Source organism: Balaenoptera physalus (assembly GCF_965194825.1).
Source record: "Balaenoptera physalus genome assembly, chromosome: 9".
NCBI lineage: Eukaryota > Metazoa > Chordata > Mammalia > Artiodactyla > Balaenopteridae > Balaenoptera > Balaenoptera physalus.
The window spans coordinates 37,097,431-37,107,308 of NC_138888.1; the positions used below are offsets into that span (position 1 = coordinate 37,097,431).

At 41.2% G+C, this 9,878-nt stretch overlaps 1 long non-coding RNA gene across 4 annotated transcripts; it reads right to left on the bottom strand.

The window, feature by feature from the left end:
- Positions 1 to 674: 674 nt before the first annotated feature.
- On the bottom strand, positions 675 to 9,824 carry LOC309666958. Of its 4 annotated transcripts, XR_014267419.1 has the most exons (5): positions 9,705 to 9,824; positions 7,161 to 7,262; positions 6,566 to 6,618; positions 2,722 to 2,800; positions 675 to 2,599 (listed from the first exon to the last, which is right to left on the bottom strand). It is a non-coding gene; the product is annotated as an uncharacterized lncRNA (long non-coding RNA). The 4 variants fall into 4 exon arrangements; XR_014267420.1 differs by having other exon boundaries at positions 6,566 to 7,262; XR_014267421.1 differs by lacking the exon at positions 9,705 to 9,824 and having other exon boundaries at positions 7,161 to 7,955.
- Positions 9,825 to 9,878: the final 54 nt, after the last annotated feature.

Genomic DNA, 9,878 nt, shown 5'->3' on the forward strand with positions numbered 1-9,878 from the left:
CTCTCCTGGTGGAGGCATGTGTGTTGCTCGCAGGGACGGGGGGGTGGAGGGGAAGGAGTGGTAAGAAACTCTACGCTGTCTTTCTCATTGAATTGTTGTTAGCATCAAGGGCAATGATATAGTTGAAAGTTCTCTGAAACTCATAAATCAAAGTCAAGTTAGTATTATAATGGCCAGAGCATTTGCTTGCTGCCATGTAGCATGTGAAGCGGAAGTCATATGTTTAAAGGTTAAAATCTGGGCTCTTTGATCTGCCCATTTGTATGGAATCCTAACTTCACTACTTCCTAGCTGTGTGCCCTCTGATGAGTTACTAAACCTGCCTAAGCCTGACATCCTGAGGGAATGTAAATTGGTGCTGCCACTATGGAGAACAGTATGGAGGTTCCTTAAAAAACTAAAAATAGAGCTACCATGTGATCCTGCAATCCCACTCCTAGGCATATATCTGGAGAAAATTTTAATTCGAAAAGGTAGGGAATTCCCTCGCAGTCCAGTGGTTAGGACCAGGCACTTTCACTGCGGAGGGCCCAGGTTCAATCCCTGAAAAGATACACGCATCATAATGTTCATAGCAGCACTACTTACAACAGCCAAGACATGGAAGCAACCTAAATGTCCATGGACAGAGGAATGGATAAAGAAGATGCGATATATATATATATATATGTAATGGGATACTACTCTGCCATAAAAAAGAACAAAATAATGCCATTTGCAGCAACATGGATGGACCTAGAGATTACCATACTAAGTGAAGTAAGTCAGAAAGAGAAAGACAAATACTACACGATATCACTTATATGTGAAATCTAAAATATGACACAAAGGATCATATTTATGAAACAGAAACAGACTCAGACATAGAAAACAAACTTATGGTTACCAAAGGGGAAAGGGTGTGGGGGAGGGATAAGTTAGGAGTTTGGGATTAGCAGATACACACACTATATATATATAAAATAAACAACAAGGTCCTACTGTATAGCACAGGGAACTACATTCAATATCCTGTAATAAACCATAATGGAAAAGAATATGAAAAAGAATATATATATATATAACTGAATCACTTTGCTGTACACCTGAAACTAACACAACATTGTATTGTAAATCAACTACACTTCAATAAAAAATAAATAAAAGATATAGTACAATGATGCATGCAAGGCACCAAGTGGGATGTCCAGCCCACAGCAAATAAACATTAGTTTGTTTTAGCACTATGAGATTCCTGGCTTTTTCTGTTCATACGGTTCTGTGGGATAAATAATCTGGGAGAGTTGGGCCTTTTAGCCCTTAAAATATTTTACTTAGGTCTCCCTCCCCTATGACTAGAGCTCTAGCTGAGACATCGCCTCAAAGGACACAGAGCAAATGAAAGTGTCATGAAACAAAATTATGAACAGAAGGATTCATAAGTTTGAGGGATAAATCCAAGAATATCTGCTTTTTATTCTGCCCTCCCTACTCTCGTCTTCAGAACCATGTCCCTTACAAAAAATTTCAACTCCAAGAGAAGAGTCGATTTCAGGATGTCTTCTTGACTCTGTTCCTAGTAAGCGTCCCAGTAATCTTAGACCCTTTATAAACCTTATGAACTTATAAATAAGTCATTGTTTTAAAAATTGTTATAAATAACTTGGTTCATTTACCCTATTTCTTCTTTTAGATTATGAACTTTGTGAAGCCTAGCCTCTTCCTGTTTTTCTCACTGTACCCAGTGTTTAAGTTCCATGAATGATCCAAAGATCATTAATGCCTTAACATTACATGCACTTGGACTCATGTTGTGCTTTTATCACCTACTTGTTGGGTATCCTTGGGAAAGTTGCTTCAATTCTCTGAACCTTGGTTTCTTTGCTCATAAAACGAAGGCAACCTTGCAGAGTTCTCATGAATCTTGGTAGTAATACCTGGAAAGCCCTTAACACATAATAAGACTTCAATAAAAGGTTACAATCAGTGTTTCTCTCCTTTAAGTTGTCTAATATGATTATTATCACCACGGTGGCCACCATTTCTATGCCTATCATTGGCCCAGATTCCCAAGAACTAAAGGAAAACAGAAGAAAGGATATAGAAAAAACCAGAGAAGCATGATGAGAGCAGAAAGATTTTGCTAAAACCAAATCAGCAAACACAGGACAATAAATGTATTCCACCATCCAAAGGTGATGGTGGCTTCATCATGCTGGTAAAAGAGAACACTGGTGAGATAGTGCCACTTAGTGGTGGTCTCTTAATATTACATGCAGCGACTTCGTAAGCGGTGGGGAAATACTAATAATTGCCAAAGGAGCCTCCAGTTTATTCCTCTTGTCTCTTTTGAGGTGGGGATGTACCGCTTGTGCATTCCTCTCTCTCATCCATCCTGAGTGGGGCTGTGGACAGCGCTGTGCTCACAGACCTGCTCAGCAGCACTTTGTTATTTGCTTGTTACTTCTACATTAATAGTCAGATCCTCTCTGGGCTTATAAATTAGCTCATTAGCAACAAGTCAGCAATCCAACATATTAATCAATCACAAAGCAACAAAGGATGATGAGATTCTTGACATTTGCAAGTTAAGCTGTGGCCTTGATCACCATTTCCCCATCTGCAAAGAAGGAAGAAAATACTCATTTTTGTATAAGTTTATCAAAATTAAGTTCATAAAATTATGAACGTTTAAGGAAGAATGTTTTATCTATCATGATAGCGCATTCTGCAGTTACTTACTCAAAATTACAATCTTTTAAACACAATGATGTTAAGTGAGGAGTTTTACAGTGCTCTACAGACATTCAGCCCCGAGTCCCTGGGAAAGAGAAAATAAGCAGATTCGATTAACTTTATATTATTTATTCACTTGTTCATAGTAGGATCTATGAAGACAAACTAACTCCACCAATAAAAGAAAAATCCAATAGCCCAAGTACAAAGCGGCATACCCTTCAACTACAAGGAAATCTTTTTTTAAAGTTTAGAATTTTAGAATTAGAAGGCACTTTAAAAATCAGAAGGTTCAGCTCCTTCTTTTACAGATGACCCTTTGTTTATCTAACTCACATATTTTGTGATTTTGTCTTTTACCCTTGACTGCTGTGTTAGGATTTGTTACAGAGCAGTCTGGTTCTATTAACAAGTCAGGCTGTAAAACACCTTCTACAATGTGTCATTTATTTGGAGAGAGGGAGCCTGGGAGAGAATTAGAAACAGCTGAAGGCATATACAAGCCCGTGGCTGCTCCGGTTTTAAAGGCAGTTTAAAAGCTCAGATGAAGAGAGAATAGGCAGAAACAGAAAGTTAGAGCAGGACAGAGGCTGCTGCTGTCTCTCTGGCCCTAGACGGGCCCTGGCCTCAGAGACAGGAAGGACCATCCCTGCAGTCTGATATGCCTCCTCCCCAACACCCTGCCACCCAGCCTCACGTGGGCATGGAAGGAGAGGGGACCACATGTGTCCCAATCCTGAATGCCCTTGCTTTATAGAAATGCCATGGCTTTTGGACCAATGGCATCTCTTCTGGTAGAAGTTGGAAAACATCTCCCAGATAGACTGATTTTGTTCATTAAATTAACATTTTTGAGCTCCTGACTTGGGCTATTCTACAAATCTCTCAATGATTTTCAGGCCTTTGGGCAAGGTGATTCCATCCCTGAAGGGCATCTTCTTTTTACACCTCCACCACCACCATCACCGCCTTCTTGTCACCACATCTAGAGGAATGTCGTGCTAGGTTCTAGGTTCTGAAGCTAAAAGATGGATCAGACAGAGTGTCTACCCCCAGGAACCTTTCTGTCTAGTATCACCATCATGACAAAACTGCCTGAGAAATATTCCCTGAGCTCAGAAATGTACTTCCAAAAAGTTAAAGAATTCTTCTGTGGCTTCATGGTTTGCCATTTGATTTTCGCACCTTCTGAGGTCAAGTCCCACTTTGAAATGACAGAGGCAACCACCAGAAAAGAAACTTGACCTAATTTGTAAGCTCAAAAATTACCATTTCAATTAAGTTGAACCAAAGACACATGCAGAACCTGATTTGTCCCTAGAGAAAGCTTGAGATGCACTTTACCTAGAAGAAACTTTCTGTTCCATATCCCCTTCCAAGCTCTGAAATATGATTCCTTGGCAATATAGCCACTTCAGTATTTACATAATAATGGCATATTCTGACACAGCCTCTCTCTCTGTGTGTGAAATGATCTCCCCACACGGGAGACCTTGATGACTTCCAGGATTCCCACATTGCTATTCTAGAAAGTCCTAGGAGGCGGTATGGATACTAGAAAATACATGAGCTGTGATGCTATAAAGTTTCAGTCCTGACACAGCAACTTAATAGGTGTACAATCTTGGGCAAATTATTTAACCTTTCTGAGCCTGTTTCCTCACCTGCAGAAAGCAGATAACGATACTCTTGAAGGATGGTACAAATTTGAATAATATGGCAGAACTCCTAGTGAAGTGTCTGGCACAAATGAGGTGTTCTTTAAAGAAAGGTATTATCACTGCCATCTAAATACTCCTTGTACTCACTTCCTGATACCCTCTCACAACGCCATGCAAGACCACCTGCCTGTCCTGTGCTTTCAGTGAGGCCAAACCCTTCAGTTTTAGTATCTGTCCTTGTATCTAATTGTTTTCCTAGAGTCAATGTTCGTTGCCACCACTTGTAATATTCACCACTTGCTGCCTTTGTTGTTTGCTGTTCCCTCGCTTGTTTTCTTCCCTCTTCCATCAAACTTCCTCTATACTTCCTGGCCTGAATGTTGCTGTGGTTTGCCTTTTATGACTCTTAAAAAGCACTGAAGTATCTCTATTCTTTCTGAACATTAAAGCAAGAGACCATTAAGTGCCATCTTGGACCCAATCCAATCAGGTTTTGGTTCAATGGCTTAACGCTGGATGCTCTGGTTCAGTTTGTCTTCTTTTTCCTGTTAGACACACTTTAAAAATTCCCCGCGCCCCCCCTTTAATCCTCTGGGTTCCATGCCACTCCAGATGTATAAGATTACTAGAATTTTGGCCTCTGGGATAACTGAGGTGTTGCTACAAAACATACAGGTTTACTCTTTAACAGTTAGGAATGTGCTAGAACAATAGCATTTCTTTTAGTTAGAAGTTGAAAAAAAAATTTCCAAATTGTTGAAAGCTGCATATTATCAGAATTGTTTTCTGGCTTTCTTTTAATATAATTTATTATATGTTACTTAACTTGGCTGCTGTTTTATAGGAGTAACTATTTTTCTTTATTTAACAGGAAAATGCTACTGCTGAGTACGTACGATAGTATCATTTCTTTTTCTGTGTGCAGAGAAGGATTCTGCTACCTGGTCTAAGACACCTGATAGGTCACCGTGTAGCAGCTCCCAAAACAGTGGGTGGCATCACGGACCTCTGTGAAATTCACCTGGAACCCTGCCCTATTCCTGATGACGCATGCTGATGGACAGGGGAAAACTGTAACTTCAGTCATTCTAGAGGGATAAAAGTTCCAGTCTGTTCCATCTGATAAGGATGGAGTGATAGAGCAACTGAAGATTCTTGTACAATTATGAAACACTTTAGTCACTGAAGGTGGGCATCAGTGGAGAAGATTTGGGGGCTTGCCAGAAAACTGGTGTAAGGGATTATTAACTCAGATAATAATTTAAAACAAAAAACAAAACAAAACAGTAATGTTGTCTTTATACATGCAGAACCCCTCCACTCTGTAATCCAGATGTGTCCAGGGGTGACTCTAACACACCCATTAATGGCAATTAGCTTGGAGCCAAACTGTTCTTGCTCAGCTTAAGGTTAACTGTTAAGAAGGCACATCTTTCTTGGCAATGTCCTGCCACCACCCTCAGTCACCACAGACAGGGTACACTCTACAGCTGCTCATTTGAGCAGAAAGCCCTCCCTTACCTCTGTCGTTAATGGCTGGTTTTATGGGGGACTGGTGCCCACTCTGACTTTTTTGCTGCACTGTAATACCGCACCACCAGCAAGAAAAGTGGCAAAAGAGAACAAAGCCCACTCTCTTTCCCTTGAGCAAATATTCCTTTTGTAATATTCCTCCACTCCCAGACTTACTATCCTACATTTTTCTTCGGGGAGCTGAATTGCTCTGCTTAACCTAGTAACATAACTGATCAAAGCCTTCCTCGAATTCCCCTCATCTTTCCAGGGTCTCTGTGGCCAACCTCCAGAGCCTTTCTACACTACTTTAAAAAGGGGTTACATGTGAAAATTGTGTGTTTATTTCCTCACTCATTTTAATATAAATGTAACATCCATTTTCTGCCAATTATAATTCATCAACAATAGGAAGAGTTTAATTTTAAGCATTTTCATTTTGGACCTATAGACTGCAGCTTCTTAACCGCAACATTAGTGACATTTGTGCCGGATAATTCTTTGTTGTGGGAGGTTGTCGTGTGCTTTGTGGGAATTTTATTAGCAGCCCTGACATCTGCCTTTTAGATGCACACTCCCCTGCTTCATGACAACCAGACATGTCTCCAAACATTGCCACATGCTCAGGGCAAAGTCACCCCGAGATTGAGAGTCGCTGATATAAACCAACTATTAACCTTTTTATCAATGAAGATATAGCAGGCAGAAGCATCATTTCTTCCTTGGGTGTCTAAAGGAAAAAAAGAAAAGAAAGTAGGTTTTGGTCAGACATGGTCTCTTTTCTTTCATCAGTTCCTAAAAGTATTTTTTTTTTTTTTAAACTTCGGGTTTGTTTATTTATTTATTTATTTATGGCTGTGTTGGGTCTTCGTTTCTGTGTGAGGGCTTTCTCCAGTTGTGGCAAGCGGGGGCCACTCTTCATCGCGGTGCGCGGGCCTCTCACTATCGTGGCCTCTCGTTGTGGAGCACAGGCTCCAGACGCGCAGGTTCAGTAGTTGTGGCTCACGGGCCTAGTCGCTCCGCGGCATGTGGGATCCTCCCAGACCAGGGCCCGAACCCGTGTCCCCTGCATTGGCAGGCAGATTCTCAACCACTGCGCCACCAGGGAAGCCCTAAAAGTATTTTTATAAATGTTTTCTGGGCAAATTTTCTCAGATCAATCCATTGCTATCTGTTCTCTTGCCCAATGCTTTACCTAAATGACAGTATACGAAATCCATTTTATACACAGGATCTCATTTAATTTCCACAGTAATAAGATGTGGTACTCACAGCCAGTTAGCTGGGAAGCAGCAGGGTGCCATGGAAAGGAAGATTTGGAGGAAGACAGGCCAGAGCTTCAATTCTGGCAGCCCTGTTCACTGGCTATGAAAACTTAGAATAGATACATGAGTATGTATAACTGAATCACTTTGCTGTACACCTGAAACTATCACAACATTGTTAATCAACTATACTCCAATATAAAATAAAAAGTTAAAAAGAAAAAAAGAAAGAAAAGTCAGGCCAGTTCTTCAGCTTCTGTGCCACTCAGTTTTCTCTTGGAAATGTGCGATTATTATCTTGGAGCAATTTTGGGTGAGTTAAAATGAGGAAAGATGTGTGACAATATATCTCACTTAGTGGAGGCTTAAGCAGTGATAGCTTTTTTTATTAGAACACCAAGACCAGAGCTTTGTGGACTACCCCACAGCTGCATATTGAAGCAGCTTTCTCAATAGCAGCAGATTTTGCCCCCATTCTGGTCACAGACCTCTTTAAGGATCTGATAAATAGAAAAACCCTCAAATGCAACACAATTTCAGGAGATTTCCATATTCCCCAGAAGTGTATATTAAACCCAAGGGATGAATCCCTCTAATGACAGCCTTCTGATTTCACCTTTTCTTCTAGTTGACTCAGTAAGTGATACAAATTGTTTTCCTTGCCCATTGCTTTAAACTGGCAACCCCTTCTGGGGAAACAAATGGGTTCCAAGTCCCCTGATGTTAGTGGTTGGCCAACACGGCTTTGAAATAAGCCATCGGTCTGGTAGAGTGCAAACAGGCTTGCCAATCTCCCAGCAATAGACATTTAGCATCAGAGAGAAGTAAACCTTTGACGTGTTAAACGCCTCAGATACAGAGGTTGCATATTACTACAACATAACCCAGTCTAGACTTCACTTCCTATTTCAGTGAGAAAATAGAGGCAATCAGAAGAGAACTCCACAATCTCCCACGACCACAACTGTCGTTAATTGTCACCATATATTCTCCCTTCCTCATGTTTTATGGATGAATGCTCCATATTCCTAAGACCAATCTTTCATCTCGTACCCTAGATTGTATCCTCTTCTATCTACTCAAGGCCGTCATTCCAGTATTTCTCTCCTTTGTCTCCTACAATACATCATTAATTTTCCCTCTCTATTAGATCACCTCCATCAGTAAACAAAAATACTGTGACATCTCCTGTCTTAAAAAGAAATCTTTCCTCCAGTAGCCCCACTCATTTTAAATGAGTTGCATTTCTCACTCCTGTTCTCTCTGGAACCATCTCCAGGTAGGGTTCTGCTTGCCCCAACAGACCAAATCTGCTCTTGTCAAGGTCAGTAGTGACAATGAATTTGCTAAATCCAGTAGTCAAATCTGTCTTTATCTGATACAATGTTGACTTAATTGATCACATTCCTTCCTTCTTGAAGTATTTTCTTCATTTGGCCTCCAGAACACAACCACGTCTTAGTCCTCTACCTAGTTCACTGGCCACTTCTTTCTGGTCTCCCAAACTCTAAACGTTGGTTTGCCTGAGAGCTGAGGCTTCACACATCTTTTCTTCTTCATCCACACTTTTCCACCAGGTGGTCTCATCCAGTTGCTTGGTTTTACAAACCATCTTATGTGCTGATGACACAAAGTTGTCACCTTTCCCCTGACCTCCCGATTTATCTCTCTACTAGGATCTCTAATAGGTATCTCAACATGTCCTAAACTAAACTTCTGATTCCTACCCTTCCCCACAACCTACTCTTCTTGCAGTTTTCTCTGGCTCAGTACGTAGCAACTCCATTCTTTCAGTCGGTCAGGCCAAAATTCATGGAGTCACCCTTGACTCCTCTCTTCCTCTCGTACCCCATGTCCAATCTGTCACAAATCCTGTTAGTCCTACCTTTAAATTGTACCCCAAATTTAACATCTCACCACCTCCACTACTAGAATCCTGGATTAAACCAAAATCATCTCCCCAAAGAATTACTTCAATAGACTCCTAACTGGTCTCCCAACTTCCTTCCTCCCTATACAGTCTATTTTCCATTTACCCTCTCTCATTGAGTCCTTCAGTATGCATGTCAGCAAGTGCCTTTAAAAACTGGTACCATCGGTTGTTGATAGAATTAGGACAGATAGTTGAGACAGGCCCTGACCAACTTTTGGGGATTCTTCAGCACTTGAGGTGTCAGGGGGTTGTGATTTCAATATGGAATTGTATTCACTCCCTAGCCATTTACACTAATCTCTAAAGTCCTCTAGCTATGGCTAGCCTCCAAACCTTCCAGTACTTTTGTCACTCCTAACTAATGTCTCCCTTCCAAAGCATTTTCCTTGTGCCTCTGTTAAAATGTTTATAGATTGCCTGCCTTGAAGTAGAGTTCCTTATCTCTCCCTCTAGTCAGAGGTTGAATTGCTAAAAGGCAAGACTTTGGTGCATTATGGCATAACCTTCCTCCACCTCCTCCACACCCCAATCCCTCTGCCCCTCCCCAAGGAACTGCAATCCCTTTAAAAGTTTGATGGAGTTCAGTTGAACGGAGTTTAGCAAACAAGTAATGCATACCTAGATGTTCCAAGTACAGTGCCTCTGCCTTGGATGGTGCGATGCCCAACGGCAGCCACTAGGGCCAGGAAGGTGAAAGACTGGACAGAACGCCCGGAGAAAACCAGGGTGAGGAAATGGAGAAGGAGGAAGGAGAGGAGGAGAGGGAAGGAGGGGTAGGGAGGAAGAATGGGA